This window comes from Cynocephalus volans, chromosome X, assembly GCF_027409185.1.
Source record: "Cynocephalus volans isolate mCynVol1 chromosome X, mCynVol1.pri, whole genome shotgun sequence".
Lineage (NCBI taxonomy): Eukaryota > Metazoa > Chordata > Mammalia > Dermoptera > Cynocephalidae > Cynocephalus > Cynocephalus volans.
The window spans coordinates 77,476,111-77,496,058 of NC_084478.1; the positions used below are offsets into that span (position 1 = coordinate 77,476,111).

The 19,948-nt window shown below is 37.2% G+C and overlaps 1 protein-coding gene and 1 pseudogene across 1 annotated transcript in view; one reads left to right on the top strand and one right to left on the bottom strand.

The window, feature by feature from the left end:
- OPHN1 (oligophrenin 1) overlaps positions 1-19,948 on the bottom strand; it is a 440,991-nt gene that overhangs the window by 405,645 nt on the left and 15,398 nt on the right. The gene's annotated exons all lie outside the window — the stretch shown is intronic.
- Positions 10,090-10,610, top strand: LOC134366698 (histone H3.3A-like; annotated as a pseudogene).

Consider the following 19,948-nt stretch of genomic DNA (forward strand, 5'->3'; position numbering starts at 1 on the left):
AGCAACAAAGGTCAGTATAGAATGATAAAAGGATCTATCCAGCTAGAAGACATAACAATCATAAATATATATGCACCCAATACTGGAGCACCCAGATATATAAAGCAAACACTCTTAGACCTAAACAAAGAAAAAGGCCCTAATACATTAATAGTGGGTGACCTGAACACCCCTCTCTCAGTATGCGACAGATCTTCCAGACAACAAATCAACAAAGAGAGACAGGATTTAAACTACACCTTAGACCAACTGGACCAGCATATACAGAACATTTCACCCAACAACTAAAGAATATACTTTCTCATCAGCAGCACATGGAACATTCTCCAGGATAGACCACATATTAGGTCACAAATCTAGTCTAAGCAAATTTTTAAAAATTGAAATCATTCCAAGTATCTTTTCAGATCACAATAGACTAAAACTGGAAATTAATAACAAGCAAAACTCTGGAAATTATACAAATACATGGAAACTAAACAATAGGCTCCAGAATGACCTATGGGTCCAAGAAGAAATTAAACAGGAAATCAAAAAATTTCCTGAAACTAATAAAAAAAAGACACATCATACCAAAACGTCTGGAATACTGCAAAAGCTGTACTAAGAGGGAAATTTATGGCAATAAATGCTTACATCAAAAGAATGGAAAGACTTAGGGCTGGCCCATGGCACACTTGGGAGAGTGTAGTGCTGCTAACACCAAGGCCATGGGTTCAGATCCCTATATAGGGATAGCCGGTTTACTCACTTGGGAGAGTGTGGTGCTGACAACATGAAGTCAAGGGTTAAGATCCCCTTCTCAGTCATCTTAAAAAAAAATAAATGGAAAGACTTCAAATAAACGACCTAATGCTAAACCTCAAAGAACTAGAAAAACAACAAAAAACCAATCCAAAAGGTAGTAGATGGAAAGAGATAATTAAGATCAGAGCTGAACTAAATGAAGTAGAGACCCAAAAAACAATAGACAAGATCGATTTAGATTTTTATTTTTTTATTTCTTTTAAATGTTTTGTTTTGTTTTTATTGGTTATGAATATTCATGGGGTACAAAGCAAATTGTTGCCACTTGTGCCTAAGATGTGATGGCCAGATCCATACTGGCAGCATGTGCATTACCACAAATTGTGATTGTACCCCAGGTCCCCTACCCAATTACCCCCTCAATTATCCCTGACCTCCCTCCCCATCTCCCTTTCCCCACTCCACTTTGGATCCCTAGATATATTCTCTCACTCTGCAAGATCAATGAAAAAAAGATGGTTTTTCGAGAAGATAAATAAAATAGACAAACCATTAGCTAGATTAACAAAAAAAAAAAAGAGAGAAGGCACAAAAACAAAATCAAAAATGAGAAGGGAGACATTACAACCGATGCTACAGAAATACAAAGAACTATTAGAGACTATTATAAACAACTGTATGATAACAAATATGAAAACATAGAGATATGGATAAGTTTCCGGACACATACAAACTACCCAGACTGAACCAAGAAGAGACAGTAAACCTGAACAGACCAATAACAAAAAAAGATATTGAAGCAGTAATCAGCAATCATCCAACAAAGAAAAGCCCAGGTGCTGAAGGCTTTAGAGCTGAATTCTATCAAACCTTAAAAGAGGAATTAGTACCAATTCTCCTCAAAGTATTCCAAGAAATTGAAACAGAAGCTACTCTCCCAAACTCATTCTATGAGGCCAACATAACTCTGATACCAAAACCAAATAAAGACAGAACAACAAAAAAAAAAATTACAGGCCAATAGCCTTGATGAACATAGATGCAAAAAATCTTCAGCAAAGTATTAGCAATCAGAATACAGCAACACATTAAAAAAATTATGGGCCGACCCCGTGGCTCACTCGGGAGAGTGCGGTGCTGGGAGCGCAGTGGCGCTCCCGCCACGGGTTTGGATCCTATATAGGGATGGCCGGTGTGCTCACTGGCTGAGCGCGGTGCGGGCGACACCAAGTCACCAAGCCAAGGGTTGCGATCCCCTTACCGGTCACAAAAAAAGGACAAAAAAAAAAAATTATACACCATGATCAAATGGGATCCACCCCAGGGATGCAAGGATGGTTCAACATATGAAAGTGAATAAATGTGATAAATCACATGAACAAACCCAAGGCCAAAAACCATATGATTATCTCAATAGATGCTGAAAAAGCATTTGTCAAAATTCAACATCCCTTCATGATAAAGACTCTCAACAAATTAGGTATAGAAAGAAAATATCTCAGCACAATAAAAGCCATTTATGACTAGCCATCTATAACAAAGCCATCTATGACAAGTATCATTCTGATGAGGAAAAACTGAGTGCTTTTCCCAGAAGAACAAGAACAAGACAAGGATGCCCACTCTCACCACTTCTATTTAACAGAGTACTGGAGGTACTAGCCAGAGCAATCAGGCAAGAGAAAGAAATAAAGGGCATCCAGATTGGAAAAGATAAAGTCAAACTGTCCCTATTTGCAGATGACAAGATACTATATATAGAAAAACCTAAAGACTCTTTTATCAAAAAACTCCTAGAGCTGGTTAATAATTTCAGTAACGTTGCAGGATACAAAATAAATGCCCCAAAATAGTTGCACTTATATTCTCCAATAATGAGCTAACAAAAAGAGAAATCAAGAAATTAAGCCCACTTACAAAAGTCACACAAAAAATAAAATACCTAGGGATCAATTTAGCCAAGGAGGTGAAAGATATCTACAATGAGAACAACAAACCACTAGTAAAAGAAATTAAAGAAGACACAAAACAATGGAAATTGATGCTCTTGGACTGCAAGAATTAACATAATCTGTAATCTGCGATCTACAGATTCAATGCAATCCCCATCAAAATACCAATGACATTCTTCACAGAAATGGAAAAAACAATCTTAACATTCATATGGAACAACAAAAGACCCCAAATAGCCAAAGCAATCCTGAGCAAAAAAAAATAAAGCTGGAGGCATAACACTACCTGACTTCAAATCATACTACAAAGCAATAGTAACCAAAACAGCATGGTACTGGCATAAAAATAGACACTCACACCAGTGGAACAGAATCGAGAACCCAGAAATCACCCCTCAGGCTTACAGCCATCTGATATTGGACAAAGGCAACAAAAACCTACATTGGGGAAAAGACTGCCTCTTCAATAAGTGGTGCTGGGAAAATTGGATATCCATATGCAGAAGAATAAAACTAGATATGTACCTCTCACCATATACTAAAATCAACTAAAAATGAATTAAAGACTTAAGTATAAGACCTGAAACTGTAAAATTACTAAGGGAAAATATAGGTGAAACACTTCAGGAACTAGGTCTGAGCACAGACTTTATGAACATGTGCCCGAAAGCACAAGCAGCAAAAGAAAAAATAAACAATTGGGACTATATCAAACGAAAAAGCTTCTACACAGCAAAGGAAACAATCAACAGAGTGAAACGACAACCTAAAGAATGGGAGAAAAATTTTGCTAACTATGTGTCTGACAAGGGATTAATATCGATAATATACAAGGAACTCAAGCAATTACACAGTTAAAAAAACAAATAACCCAATTTAAAAATGGGCAAAGGAGATGAGTAGACATCTTTCAAAGGAAGACATACAAATGGCCAACAGGTACATGAAAAAATGCTCAACATCACTAGTTATCAGGGAAATGCAAATTAAAACCACACTGAGATATCAGCTCACCCCAGTTAGACGGGCTATAATCAAAAGACGGAGAATAACAAATGCTGACAAGGGTGTGGAATGAAGGGAACACTCCTATACTGTTGGTGGGACTGTAAATTAGTACAACCACTATGGAAAACAGTATGGGGGTTTCTCAAACAACTATGGATAGATCTTCAATACAATCCAGCAATCTCACTTCTGGGTATATATCCAGAGGAATGGAAATCATCATGTCGAAGGGATACCTGCATTCTCATGTTCATCATAGCTCTGTTTACAATACCCAAGATATGGAACCAACCTAAATGTCCATCAATGGACAATGGGTAAGGAAACTGTAGTATATATACACCATGGAATACTACTCTGACATAAAAAAGAATGAAATTCTCCTATTTGCAACAACATGGATGAGCTTGAAGAAACTTACGTTGATTGAAATAAGCAAAGCACAAAGGGATAAATACTACATGTTCTCACTCATAAGTGGGAGCTAAGAGAGAAAGAAGGAAGGAAAGAAAGACCACAGTGGTGTGTTGGACTTGCAGAGGGAGAGAACATACCTAAGAATACAAAGTGGAGTGGGGGAAAGGGGGTGGGGATGGAGGTTGGGGATAATTGGGTGGGGGACACAGGGTACAATCGCAATTTGTGGTAATGAGCATGCTGCCAGTATGGATATGGCCTTCATATCTTGGGCACGAGTGGTGACAATCAGCTTTGTAGCTCATGAATATTCATAACCAATAAAAATAAAATACTTTCCTCCCCAGATTAAGTCATAGAATGTATGTTCAAGTGTCTTATATACTATAAAGCGCTTTGCAAATGGTAGTTTATACCCGTATCTACATGTATATCCATATCTAGGAAATCAGCCAGCCTGAGTGAGATCAAATACACCATCTCAGCTTTGTTGTTGCCCCATGTACACATTACCATGCCTAAGATCCAACTCAATCTGTATTAAGAGTTGCTTTTTCCTCATCATAACTGAATTCTCTAAATTCCACCTATTTGGAGAGGGAGGTCTATAGTAGAAAGTCTGTCTCTTGATCTTCTATTTCATCAAGCTCCTACTAGGCAAAAGCCAAGCGAAAAACCACAGCACTAACTTTAGACTCTCTGAACCTTCCCCTACTCCATTCCCGCAGAACTGCAAAACGTTTGGCTGCTTGAGGGTCAACACAAGGGATGCATTCTCAGCAAGAGGCTCTGAAGAGAAAACACTCTTTTCTTTCACAAGCTGAAAGTGATTCTGAAAAACAAAAATCAACGGCTCAGCAAAGAGAGGTTCACGAAGGGCAGAAACTGTTTTCATGAGGCACAGTGAAATCGCACAGAGCCAGGGAGTGGGACTGATTATTGCATTCAGCACCAATTCTGTGATTAACTGTCTCTGTGACCTTGGGCAAGGAACATTCCCTCTTAGGCCTCAGTTTGAGGAAACTAAAATATAAAAGATGAAATATGAAACAGTTAAATATGAAAGAGTAAGTATGAAACTGAAATATGGAAGAGTTAAATGAAATGTTCTCTTAAGAATCCTTTGAACTCTATGAGTCCACTTCCAGCAAGATACTGTCCATTAGTTAAAAACAAAAGGAAGTGGTTAAACAGCATCTGCTCTTCGCAAAGGAAAAGCAAACAAGATATCAAGAAGCTCCAGCTTTCCCTCTCCTTCCACTCTGCTAGCGTAGCCATATAATCCCCGACTGAGTTCTTAGCCAATGAGCACACTGGCAGCCCCTGCTCTCCCATTTAGTACCACTGAAGAACAATCGTCCCCATAATCCCTGAAATGCTTGGCATGGATTTTAGAAGACAAACCTCTCCAGACCAACCAAACAGGAAGAGATATCAATATTTCCCATATTTAAGAGCAAGAAATTCAGCAAGGTAATGATGGTGGCAGGGACATTCGCTTTACAATTCTCCAGGTTTTGTTTTTCTGCTCTAAACAAAAGTTGTAAAGGGCAGCAATAAAACACCTCGATGGCTTGTTACCCACCTCCTCCCCACAGCTAATGAATTCAGGATGGATGAATTCAGGATTAGCTCCAGCTGTCAACTGCCACATGCATAATACATATTTTTCCAATCACAGAGAAAGGCTTTTCTACGACAGCCTGGTTCTGGAAAGAGAGCTGGAAGCTGAAGTATGGCCCTCCTGCTTCTGGGAAGTCCTTAATAAAAACCTTTTGCAAAGAACTGCCTTGAAGCTCCTAATATTGTACTACAGTGCTGGGCCTACTGCTTGCCACTTGTGAGAAATTCCATGCTGCCTTAGGATAAAAATAATATGGGGGAAAGACTTTGCCACCCTTTAGTAATGCCACACGTTTCCCAATATATACTACCCACTACATGAAAAGCAGCTGTGTTTGCCACAAGAGGTAAAAAGATAAGCAGAGAAGAGAAGAGGCCTCTGGAACTGCCTAACCAACTCTTGGGGCAGGAAACAAAAGAGGACAGGTGTTGCACCACCAAGATGTATTGCCATTCTTCTATGACAAAGGAAAGAAAACATAACTAGACCATGATTGAACTGGGGCTAGATTGCTCAAGAGGGAAACCACATGATCCCAGCCATGAAAGGAGAAAGGATAAAAGGAAATCTTCCACTAATGCATTTTGCTGCCGACTGGGTCATTTCAAACAAAATCACAACCAGCTCCAATAAAGAACATGCAGACAGTTTGAATATAAGGAACCCACTTCACAGTACAGAGTACATACAAGCCTTGGAATGGGAAACCAGGGAATCTGATTCTGGCCCCAATTAGGATTCTAGCTTTAGGTCCCTGGAGGAGTAATTCTCTCTCTTGACTTCCTTTTCCCTTGATATAAACACAATGGAGTAAATGTGAAGATTTTTAAACAATCTTTCAGGTCTGATATTCTACAAGGAAGAGTCAAAGGAAGATGCAGGTATATAATACCAGCACCTCTGTTGCTCCAAGCACAATGTTTTCTTTTTTTTAAAGGTATACCTGTTCCCCAATGTTCATCGCAGCACTCTTTACAATAGCTAAGAGTTGGAACCAGCCCAAATGCCCATCATCAGATGAGTGGATACGGAAAATGTGGTATATCTACACAATGGAATACTACTCAGCTATAAAAAAGAATGAAATACTGCCATTTGCAATGACATGGATGGACCTAGAGAGAATTATATTAAGTGAAACAAGTCAGGCACAGAAAGAGAAATATCACATGATATTTGTGGGAGCTAAAAATAAGTAAATAAACAAAAAAAACGGGGGGGGGGAGGAAGACATAACAATTACAATTCCTTGAAGTTGATACGACAAGCAAACAGAAAAGACATTGTTGGGAAGGAGGGGAGAGAGGGAGGGGGGAGGGAGGTTTCAGTAATTGGCCACAATAATCAACCACATTCTATATTGACAAAATAAAGTATTTTAAATAAATAAATAAATAAAATAAAAAAACAACTCTGAGATATAACTCACCTACCATAAAATTCACTCATTAAAGTATATATTAAGTGGGTTTTAATATACTCACAGAATTGTGCAACCGTCATCACAATCTACTCTTAGAAAATTCTCATGATGAAAAAAAGAAAACCATTAGCAGTCACAACACATTCCAACCCTCCAGCCCTAGCAAGCCGCTACCTGATACTCTCTCTAATAAATCCATCTATCTGGACATTTCATATGAAAGAAATCATGAACAATATGTAGTCTTTTATGACTGGCTTTTTTCACTTAGCATAAGGTTTTTAAAGTTCATCCATTTTGTACCATATATCAGTACTTTATTACTTTTTATTGCCAAATGCTATTTCATTGTATGAATATACCACATTTTACTTATTAAGTTTTCAGTTGACAGACATTTAGGTTGTTTCCACTTTTTGGCCAATATAAATAATTCTGCTATGAACATCCATGTACAAGTTTTTGTGTAGACATATGTTATTATTTCCCTTGGGGATATAGCTAGGAGTAGAATTGCTGGGTTATGGGATAACTCTATGTTTAACCATTTTGAAAAACTGATAAACTTCTTTCCAAAGTGGCTGCACCATATTACATTCCCACCAGCTATATATGAGGGATCCAAATTCCTCACATACTCATCAACAATTGTTATTGTTTTTTTTATATAGCCATCCTAATGGGTGAGATGTGATATCTTACTGAGGTTTTGATTTGCAGTTCCCTAAAGACCAATGATGTTGAGAACTTTTTCATATCATTATTGGTCATCTGTATATCTTCTTTGGAAAAATGGCTATTCAAAAACTTTTGCCATTTTTAATTGAATTATTTGTTTTTCTTTTATTAAGTTGTAAGCATTCTATGTATATTCTGGATATATCTCATACCAATTAGGTGTCTCTTGAAATTTTTTCCCTTTCTGTGGGAATGTAGTAGAGGTTCTAGATAGGGCAATTAGGCCCAGTCTTTTCACTTTTTTGATGGTATCATTTTCATCACAAATGGCTTTCATTTTTATGAACTCCAATTTACCTACTTTGCCTGTTGTCATTTGTGCATTTGTATCATATATAAGAACAATTGCCTAATCCAAGGTCAACAAGTTTTACACCACTGTTTTCTTCCAAGGGTTCTATAACGAACTAGTTCTCACAGTTAGGTATAGATCTATTTTCAGTTAATTTTATATATGGTTTAAGGTAAGGGTCCAACTTTGTATTAGTCTGTTTCTGTTGCTTATAACATAAATACCTGAAACTGAGTAATCTGTAAGAAAATGAAATTTATTGCTTACAGTTTGGGAGGCTGGGAAGTCCAAAGTCCAGGGAAAACATCTGGTAATGGTCTTCCTTGACAGTAATGCAGGGGTCTCACATGGCAGAATGGCAGAGCAGAGAGAGAGAGAGAGTTCCTCATGTGCTCTCCTTTTAAAGCCCTCAGAACCATGCCCATGACCACCATTAAACCATTCACTATGGCAAGGTCCTCACAATCCAATCACCTCTTCAATGCCCCACCGTTCAATTCCCATAATAGGATTTCCCATCCTCTTAACACTGTCACAGTGGGGACCAAGCCTCCAACACATTAAACTTTGGGGAGACACAATTCAATCCACTGCAAACCTCATTCTTTTGCATGTGGATATCCAGTTTACTCAGCACCAAAAAACTATTCCTTACCCCAGTGAATTATTTTGGCAGCCTTGTTGAAAATCAATTGACCATAAATGTAAGGGTTTACTTCTCCTTTCTGAATTTTATTCCACTGATCTCTATGTCTATCTTTATGCCAATACCACACTATTTTCATTACTGTGCCTTTGTAATATGTTTTGAAATTGAGAAGGGTGAGTCCTCCAACTCCATTTTTTTCAAGATGTTTTGGCTGATCTAGGTCCCTTCATTTCCACAAAAATGTTAAAATTTGTTTGTTTGTTTGTTTGTTTGTTTTAAAAAAAGATGACCGGTAAGGGGATCTTAACCCTTGACTTGGTGGTGTCAGCACCACGCTCTCCCAAGTGAGCTAACCAGCCATCCCTATATGGGATCTGAACCTGTGGCCTTGGTGTTATGAGCACCATACTCTCCCAAGTGAGCCACAGGCCAGCCCCCAAAAATGTTAAAATTTGATTATCAATTTCTACAACAAAGCAATCTGGGACTTTGATGGGGAGTGATAAGTCTATACATCAATTTGTGGAGTACTGCCATTTTAACAATATTAAGTCTTCTAATCTATGACCATGGGATGTCTTTCTCTTTATTAGATTTTCTTTAATTTCTTTCAACAATGTTTTGTAGTTTACAGAATCTTGCACTTCTTTTAAGTTTATTTCTAAATCTTTTATTCTTTTTGATGCTATTGTGATATTTTTTTCTTAATTTCAATTTAGATTATTTTTGTCAATATATAGACATACAACTAGTTTTTCTATATTCTTTCTCATATCCTGCAATCTTGCTGAACTCATTTATTACCTTGAGTAGTCTTTTTGTGAATTCTATGCGATTTTCGATATACAAGATCATGTTATGTGCAAACAGAGATAGTTTCACTTTCTTTCCAAACTGAATGTCTTCTACATATATATATATATATTTTTGCCTAATTGCCCTGTCTAGAACCTCTAGTAAAATGAATAGAAAGAGCAAGAGAAGACATACCTGCTTGTTTCTGATCTTAGAGGAAAAGCTTTCAGTCTATCCTCATTAAGTATATAGTTAGCTGTAGGTTTATCGTAGATGCACTTTATCAATTTTAAAAAGTTTCCTTCTATACCTAGCTTGTTGAGTGTTTTAAAATAGTAACATAACGTACTTTGAAAAATACTTTATCGGCCGTCACTCTCTCCAACGCCAGCGCCGCCTCTCGCTCACCGAGCTCCAGCCGGAGGAGAAGGGGGAGTAAGTAAGGAGGTCTCTATACCATGGCTCGTACAAAGCAGACTGCCCACAAATCGACCGGTGGTAAAGCACCCAGGAAACAACTGACTACAAAAGCCGCTCACAAGAGTGCGCTCTCTACTGGAGGGGTGAAGAAACCTCATCGTTACAGGCCTGGTACTGTGGCACTCCGTGAAATTAGACATTATCAGAAGTCCACTGAACTTCTGATTCGCAAACTCCCCTTCCAGCGTCTGGTGCGAGAAATTGCTCAGAACTTCAAAACAGATCTGCGCTTCCAGAGCGCAGCTATTGGTGCTTTTCAGGAGGCAAGTGAGGCCTATCTGGTTGGCCTTTTTGAAGACACCAACCTGTGTGCTATCCATGCCAAACGTGTAACAAATTATGCCAAAAGACATCCAGCTAGCACGCCGCTTACGTGGAGAACGTGCTTAAGAATCCACTATGATGGGAAAAATTTCATTCTCAAAAAAAAAAAAAAAAAAATTCTCTTCTTCCTGTTATTGGTAGTTCTGAACGTTAGATATTTTTTTTCCATGGGGTCAAAAGGTACCTAAGTATATGGTTGCAAGTGGAAAAATAGGGGACAGAAGTCAGGTATTGGCAGTTTTTCTGTTTTCATTTGTGTGTGAATTTTTAATATAAATGCGGGGACGTAAAGTATTAATGCAAGTCAAAATGTTTTGGTGAACAAGTTTCAGCAGTTCAACTTTATAACAATTATAAATAAACCTGTTAAATTTTTCTGGACAATGCCAGCATTTGGATTTTTTTTAAAATAAATAAATTTTTTATTGATGGCAACTAAATGGCGTTTGTAGCATTTTTATCATACAGTAGGTTCCATCCATTCACTATACTTTTCTAACTGAGCTGTCCTACATGCAAGTACATGTTTTTAATGTTGTCTGTCTTCTGTGCTGTTCCTGTAAGTTTGCTATTAAAATACATTAAACTATAAAAAAAAAAAAAAAAAAAGAAAAAAGAAAAATACTTTATCAACATTTATTGAGATGATCATATGGGTTTTTCCCTTATTCTAATTATATGGTATATTATACTGATTTATGTCCAGATGTTAAACTAACTTTGCAATCCTGGAATAAATTCTACATGGTGATAGCATATAATCCTTTTTATATGTTGTTGTTTATATGATTTACTAGTATAATCTTGAGAATTTTTGCATCTATATTCTTAAAGGAATTTGGTCTATAGTTTTCTTTTCTTGTGATGTCTTTCCTTAGTGTTGGTATCAGGATAATTCTGGCCTCAGAAAATCTGATGAAAACTGTTCTCTCCTCATTTAATTTTTGGAAGAGTTTGTGAAGGACTGGTATTACTTTTTCTTTGAATATTTGGAAGATTTCACTAGCAAGGTTAAACAGGCATGGACTTTTCTTTGGGGGTAATATTTTGATTACTAATTCAATGCCTTTACTTGTTATAAGTCTCAATCTGGAGTCAATTTCAGGAGTTTCTATCTTTCTACAAATTTATTCATTCCATCTAGGTTATACAATTTATTGAAAAACAGTTATTCCCAGATTCCCTTATACTCCTTTTCTCATTTTTTTAAATTTGGAAGTAGTGTCCCTTCATTTCTGATTTTAAAAATTTGATTTTTCCTCTTTTGTCCTTGTCAGTCTTGCTAAAGGTTTCTCAATGTTCTTGATCTTTTCAAAAACCAACTTTAAATATTTAATATTTCCTCTTCTTTTTCTATTCTTTATTTCACTTAATTCTACAAAAATATTTATCATGTCTTTCCTCCTACATGCTTTGGGATCTGTTTGCTCTTCTTCTAGTTTCTTAATATAGAAATTTAGGTTATTTATTGAATTGTGATCTTTCTTATATCCTAATATAGGTGTTTAAAGCTTTAAATTTCCCACTAAGCACTGCTTTTTGTTGCATCCCATAACTTTTGGCATGTTATGTTTCATTACTATTCGTTTCAAATTATTTTCTAATTTATCTTGTGATTTCCTCTTCTTTGGCCCTTGGTTATTCAGAAGTATGATATTTAATTTCCACATATTTGTACATTTCCTAAATATCCTTCTGTTATTGATTTGTAATTTCATTCCATAGTGGTTAGAGAACATACTTTCAATATATTTATTCAGGCATGTTTTGTGGCCTAGTAAAATATCCCTAAACAACTTAGGTCAATTGACATTATTCAGTCTGAGTGGAAAAAATGAAAAACAAATGAAGAAAATTGTTCCATGTACACTTAAGAAAATTCATTCCACTGTTGCTGAATTAAGTGTTTTATGTCCATTAGGTTTAGTTGGTTTATAGTGTTGTTCAAGTCATCTGTTTCCTTTTTCATCTTTGTCTGCTTCTTCAATCCATTACTGAAAGTGGGGTATTGAAGTCTCCAACTGTTATTGTTAGGTTGTATATTCTTTCCTTCAATTTTGTCCATTTTGCTTCATGTATTTCTGTGACTTTTTTGTTAGGTGCATAAATATTTATAATGTTATATCTTCCGGACAGATTGACTGTTTCACCATTATAAAATGTTTTCCTTTCTATGTCATAAAATTCGGTCTTAAAATCTATTTGAATGATACTTTTAGAGTCATTCCAACTCTCTTTGGTAACTGTTTGCTTGACATATTTTTTCCACCCTTTTACTATCCACCTATTTGTGTCTTTGAATCAAAAGTGTGTCTCTTAACTACAACATATATATCAATCATTTTATTTGCTTTTGCCAGTATTTGGCTGTCTGTTGTAATGTGCAATCCATTCCCATTTAATAAAAATACTGATAACGGGATTTATTCCTGCCATTTGCTTTATAATTTCTATATGTCTTATGTCTTTTTTCCTCTATTCCTCCATTACTACCTTTTGTATTAAATGTACCATTTTAAGTTCCCTTGTTATTTCCTCTACTATATATTTCTGAATTATTTTCTTGGATTTGAAGAATAATGTTGTTCAACAAATTTGGCAAGATTTTGACCTTTATTTCTTCAAATATTCTTTCTTCCCCATTTCTCTCATTCTTATATGTCTGTGACTCCAAATATGCATATGTTGGTACACTTGATGGTGTCCCACAATCTCTGGGGCTCTGCTCATTTTCCTTCATTTCTCTTGTTTTGTTTTCTGTTTTGTGTGTGGCAGGTAAGGGGATTTGGGCTGCTTTTTTCTTTCTTTTCCTCAGACCAAATACTCTCAATTGACATATCTTAAAGCTTTATGATTCCTTCTTCTGCTAGCTCACATCTGATGTTAAGCCCTTGCTGTGGATTGATGTCCCCCCAAAACTTACTCCCCACTGTGACAGTGTAAAGGGGGTGGGAAATCCTATAATGGTAACTGAAAGGTGGGGCCTTGAAGAGGTGATTAGACTGTAGGACACTGTCATAATGAATGGATTAATAACGGTGGTCAGAGGCATGGTTCTGAGGGCTTTAACAGGAGAGCACGTGAGAATCTCTCTCTTTGCTCTGCCATTTTCTGCCATGTGAGACCTCTGCATTGTTGAAAAGTCACCACCAGGACAAGTTCCTCACCTCAGATATGTTCCCTGGACTTTGAAGTTCCCAGTGTCCACAACTGTATGCAATAAATTTCATTTTCTTACAAATCACCCAGTTCCAGGTATTTATTATTATAAGAAAAAGAAATGAACTAATACAGAAAATTAGTACCAGAGAAGTGCAGTGCTGCTTGTAACAAACACTTGAAAATGTGGAAGTGACTTTGGAACTGGGTGTTGAGGAGAGGTTGGAAAAATTTGGAGGAACAGGCTGGAAAAAGCCTAGATGCTGGTGAAAATTTAGAAGACAAGAAAACCAGGGAAAGTTTGGAATGTTTTAAAGACTGGTTAAATGGTGGTGCCCAGAATGCTTATGGAAATATGGACTGTAAAGATCATTCCAAGGAGGTCTCAGATAGAAATAAAAAGGAGTTTGTTGGAAACTGGGGCAAAGATCACCCTTGTTATGAAGTAGCAAGGAACCTGGTTGCATTCTGTTCATAAACAAAAGTTTTATGGCATGTGGAACTCCAAGCTGCTAACCCAGGCTATTTGACAGAAGAAATTTCTAAGCAGCAAAGCATTAAGGAAGCTGCATGGCTACTTGTAACAGCCTATGCTGAGTTATGGCAGCCAAGGCATGACATAAAGCCAGAATCTTAAAGGGAAACAGAGCATAAATATTTGGAAAATTTGCCACCTGGCCATGTGGAAGAGAAACGGAACATTTTCAGGAGAACAATTCAATGGTGTAGCCCAGCGACTGTTTGCTAAGGAGATTAGTACAAAAGAAAGGGATTATCAAAAGAAGGGAAAAAGACCTTAAAGGCATTTCAGAGATCTTAGAGACTAAGTCTTCCACTATAGGCTGAGAGGCCTAGGGAACAAAATGGTCTTGGGGAGCAGGACCAAGGTGCCCTCCGTGGGCTCACTGCCCAGAGCCACCTGGGGATGCTACTCCCCCCACAAGCACCCCAGCTGCTTTAGTATGGCTCCAGCCATACCTCAATTGGTTCCAGGTGTAGCTGGACCCACAGCTTTGGAAAATACAAGCCAGAAGGCTTGGCAGCATCCTCATGGTGTTTAGTCTGCAGGCTCACATAATGCAGAGCTGTGAAGGCTTGGGAGCCTCCAGTTTGATTTGAAAGGATATACAGGAAAGCCCTGGAACCCAAGAAGAGATCTGTCACTGGGGATGATTCACTACATAGAGCTTTCACTAGAGCAATGCTGAGCAGAAACATGGGGTCATAGTTCCTAGTGGAGCCATGAGAACAGGACCTCCACGGAGACTTCAGAATGGTAGAGCTACCAGCATGCAATGCCAGCCTTTGAGAACTGAAGCATGACTTCAGACCAGGAAAGCTGTAGAAATGGAGCTGACCAAGGACTTGGGGACCCAGCTCCTATATTGGTGTGCAGAACATCAAACATGGAATCAAGGTACATGATTTGCCAGCTTTAAGATTTAATACCTGCCCTGCTGGAATTTGGACTTGCTTATGACCTATCACCCCTTTCTTTTGGTCTATTTCTCCCTTTTTGAAGGGGAATATGTAATCTATGCTTGTCCCACCATTGTATCTTGGAAGCAGATAATTTGCTTTGATTTCAGATGGGACTTTCAACTTTCAATGTTTTGCGCTGAAACAAGTCAATATTGCGGGATGAAATGAATGTATCTGTATGTTAAAAGGACATGAGTTTTGGGGGGACAAGGGCAGAATGCTGTGGATTGATGTCCCTCCAAAACTTAGTCCCCACTGTCACAGTGTAAAAAGGGTAGGAAACCACATTATGATAATTGAAAGATGGTGCCTAAAAGAGATGATTGAACATAAGGACCATGCCATGGTGAATGGATTAATAATAGCGGCCAGGGCTGTGGTTTTCAAGGTTTTAAAAGTAGAGCATGTAAGAGTCTCTCTCTCTCTCTCTCTCTGCTCCACCATTTTCTGTCATTTGAGACCCCTCCATTTTGCAAAGCCACCACCAAAGAAGACACTCACCAGATGTGTTCCCCAGACTTGACTTTCCAGCCTCTGAAATAGTAAGGAATAAATATGGCTTCCTTATAAATTACCAAATTCCAGGAAATTTTGTTATAAGCAACAGAAACAGACTGTTACAGTCTTCCTTGGCAATTTTTCATTTCAGTTATTTTATTTTTCAGCTCCACAATTTCTATTTGGTTCTCTTCTATAATTTATATCTCCTTATTTATTTTATCAATTTGGTAAGACATTGTTCCCATGATTTTCTTTAAATCTTTAGACGTGGTTTCCTCTAGTTCTTTGAACATATTTATATTAGCTGATCTTTAATTTTTATCTACATTCCAACATTTAGTGTACCTCTCTTCAGGCCAGACCCGCTGCCTTACCCACCACCAGAGAAGCTGCTACCTGGGACCCCTCTCTGTATGCCCACCTTGTGGCCTCTTTCACTACCCAAGAAGCAGCGCAATAGCCCTGCCCTTAGAATATGTGCTTCAAATCACCAAAGGCAGCATGACCTTGTATCTGACCCCAAGAAGTGGCACATTGGACCAACCCCCAGCACATGCATTCCCAGGTGATCAAGCCCAAGTGTGCCTAGGCCCCTAGCTCAAAGAAAAGCTCAGCTATCAGGCCTTGGTGGACCACCCGAGTTTTTGAGTCCCTGTGTGCATACATCTGAGTGAGAAACAGCCTTACTGCCAGTCTGCTGGGAGTCCTGCCCCCAGTCAGAGAATCAGCTTGGTGACTCTGCCACTAACAAACCAGTCTTGGAGACCCTGATAAACTGCACACCCACATCCCCAGCATGACAATCTATTCAGCACCCACATCCCCAGTGAGTCATCTCCGGAGATGACTCACACATATTGTGTATGTACACAACCCTGGCCTGAGAACCAATGCAATGAGCCCACCCCCAGCAAAGCTGTGCCACCACCAACACAAACCTCCCAACAATAAGCCACGGAGGCACTCGCAGACATAGCAAAAGAGGATTACAACTGAAGAAACTACACAGAGCTTCAAGCAGAAGAAAAAATTTCTGATCTTGAAGACAGCTGTTTTGAAATAACCAAAGACATCTGACAAAGGATTAATATCCAGAACATACAAGGAACTCAAACAACTTAGCACAAAAACAAGTAACCTAATTAAAAAATAAGCAAAAGAGATGAATAGGCATTTCTCAAAGGAAGATATATAAATGACCAACAGGTACATGAGAAAATGCTCGATATCACTCAGCATTCAGGAAATGCAAATCAAAACCTCTTTGAGATACCATCTCTCACCAGTTAGGATGGCTAATATTCAAAAGACTGAGAATGATAAATGCTGGTGAGGATGAGGAGAAAAAGGAACCCTCCTACACGGCAGCTAGGACTGCAAAATGGTGCAGCCTTTATGGAAAATGGTATGGAGATTCCTCAAACAATTACAGATAGATCTACCATGTGACCCAACTATTCCACTGCTGGGTATATACCCAGAAGAATGGAAATCATCATGTCAAAGGGATACCTGTGTTCCCATGTTTATTGCAGCACTATTTACAATAGCCAAGAGTTGGAACCAGCCTACATGCCCATCATCAGATGAGTGGATAAGGAAAATGCAGTATATCTACACAATGGAATACTACTCTGCTATTAAAATAAAATGAAATATTACCATTCACAGCAACATGGATGGACTTAGAGAAAATTATATTAAGTGAAATAAGTCAGGCACAGAAAGAGAAATACCACAGGTTCTCACTTATTTGTGGAAGTTAATAAAAATAAATAAATAAATAAATATACAAACAAATAAATGGGGGGAGGGGAAAAAGACAGAACAATCACAATTCTTTGAACTTGTTAAGACAAGTGAACATGGGCCGGCCCATGGCTCACTTGGGAGATTGTGGTGCTGATAACACCAAGGCCACAGGTTCGGATCCCTATATAGGGATGGCCGGTTAGCTCACTTGGGAGAGCATGGTGCTGACCAAACCAAGTCAAGGGTTAAGATCCACTTACTGGTCATCTTTAAAAAAAACTACAAGTGAACAGATATGATATTGATAGAGGGAGAGGGGAGAGGGACAGGGAAAAGGAGGAATTCGTAAAACGACACAAAAATCAACTACATTGTATATTGATAAGTTAAATTTTTTTTAAAAAAACACAAAACTTTGCCTTTAATGAAATGTTGAAGGATTTCAGCTTATTGATAATGTGTGCAAGTAAAAAAAAGAAAAGAAAAAGCCGAAAGAACAAAAAAGAATGAAAAAAGCCTACAAGCTTTATCAAATACTAATAAGCAAACAAATACTTGTGTTATGGGCATTCCAGAAGAAGAATAAACAAAAAAGGTATTGAAAACCTACTTAATAAAATAATATCTGGAAACATCCCTGGTCTTGGGAAAGAGATGAGCAACCAAATCCAGGAGTTCAAAGGTCCCCAAATAGATTCAAACCAACAAGGTCCTCTCCAAGACACACTATAATCAATGCATAAAAATTTACAGACAAAAAGAGAATTCTAAAAAGAGCAAGACAAAAGCATGAAGTTACTTATAATGGAATCCATATTAGACAAACAGCAAAATTATGAGCAGAAACCCTATGCAACAGCAAAGAATGGGATGATATATTCAAAGTGCTAAAAGATAAAAAATGTCAGCAAAGAATATCATACCGAGAAAAGCTATCCCTCAGAAATGAAGGAGAAACAAAGTCTTTCTCAGACAAGCAAAAATTAAGGGAATTTATCACCACCAGACCAGCCTTACAAGAAATGCTTAAGGAAGTCCTACGTCTAGTAGAGAAAGAATGATAACAACCATCACAAAAACATCCAAAAATATAAAATGTAGTGGTAGAATACATACACAAATTAGAAAGAGAAAGGTATTAAACTTCATCAATACAGAAAACAACCAAACCTCAAGTATAAACAATAAAAGAGAAAGAAACAAAGGATACACAAAATGATTGGAAAACAACCAACAACATGACAGGAATAAAACCTCACATATCAATAATAATTTTGAGAGTAAACAAATTAAATGTCCTAATTAAAATACATAGACTGGCTGAATGGATTTAAAAAATAAATTACCCATCCAAATGTTGCCTACAAGAAATACACCTTCCCTACAAAGATACACATAGACTAAAAGTGAAGGGATGGGAAAAGATACTCCATGCAAATGGGAAACAAAAGGGACCAGAAGTAGCTACACTTTTATCAGATAAAATAGACTTTAAATGAAAATCTGTATGAAGAGATGAGGAAGGGCATTATATAATGATAAATGGGTCAATATAGAAAGAGAGTATAACAATTACAAATATATATGCATCCAACACCAAAGCACAAAGATATATAAAACAAATAATATCAGACCTAAAGGGAAAAATAGATAACACCACAATAATAGTTGGGGACTTTAACACCCCACTCTTAACAAAGGACAGATCATCGAGACAGAAAATCAACAGAGAAACATCAAATTTAAACAGCACATAGACCAAACAGACCTAACAGACATTTACAGAACATTTAATACCAGAGCTGAAGAACACATTCTTTTCATCAGCAAATGAAACGTTCTCCAGGACTGACAATATGTTAGGCCACAAAACAAGTCTCAACAAGTTCACAAAAGCTGAAACCATACCAAGTAGTTTTTCTGACCATAATGTAATAAAACTAGAAATCAATAACAAGAGGAACTTGTGAAACTACACAAATACATGCAAATTAAACAACATGCTCCTGAACCAACAATAGGACAAAGAGATTAATAAAAAAAATTGAAAAATTTCTTAAAACAAATGAGGACAGAAATACAACATACCAAAATCTATGGGATACAGCCAAGGCATTATTAAGAGGAAAGTTTATAGCAATAAAGGCCTATATCAAAAAGAAAAATAGAAAGATTTCAAATAAACCCAACAATGCACCTCAAGGAACTATAAAGCAAGAACAACACAAACCCAAAATAAGTAGAAAAGAAATAACAAAAATCAGAGTAAAAATAAAATTGATATGATACAATACAAAGATCAATCAAACGAAGTTGTTTTTTTTTTGAAAAGATAAACAAAATCAACAAACCATTAGCTAGACTAACCAAGAAAAAAGGAAAAAAGACCCAAATAAAAAAAATAAGAAACACAAAAGAGACATTAAAACTGATACCACTGAAATACAAAGGATCATTAGAGACTATCATCAACAACTATCTGCCAAAAAATTGAAAACCTAGAGGAAATGGATAAATTCCTGGATAGATATGACCTACCAAGACTGAAACAAGAACTGAACAACAAGAAATAAAAAACCTGAATAGACCAATAACAAGTAACTAG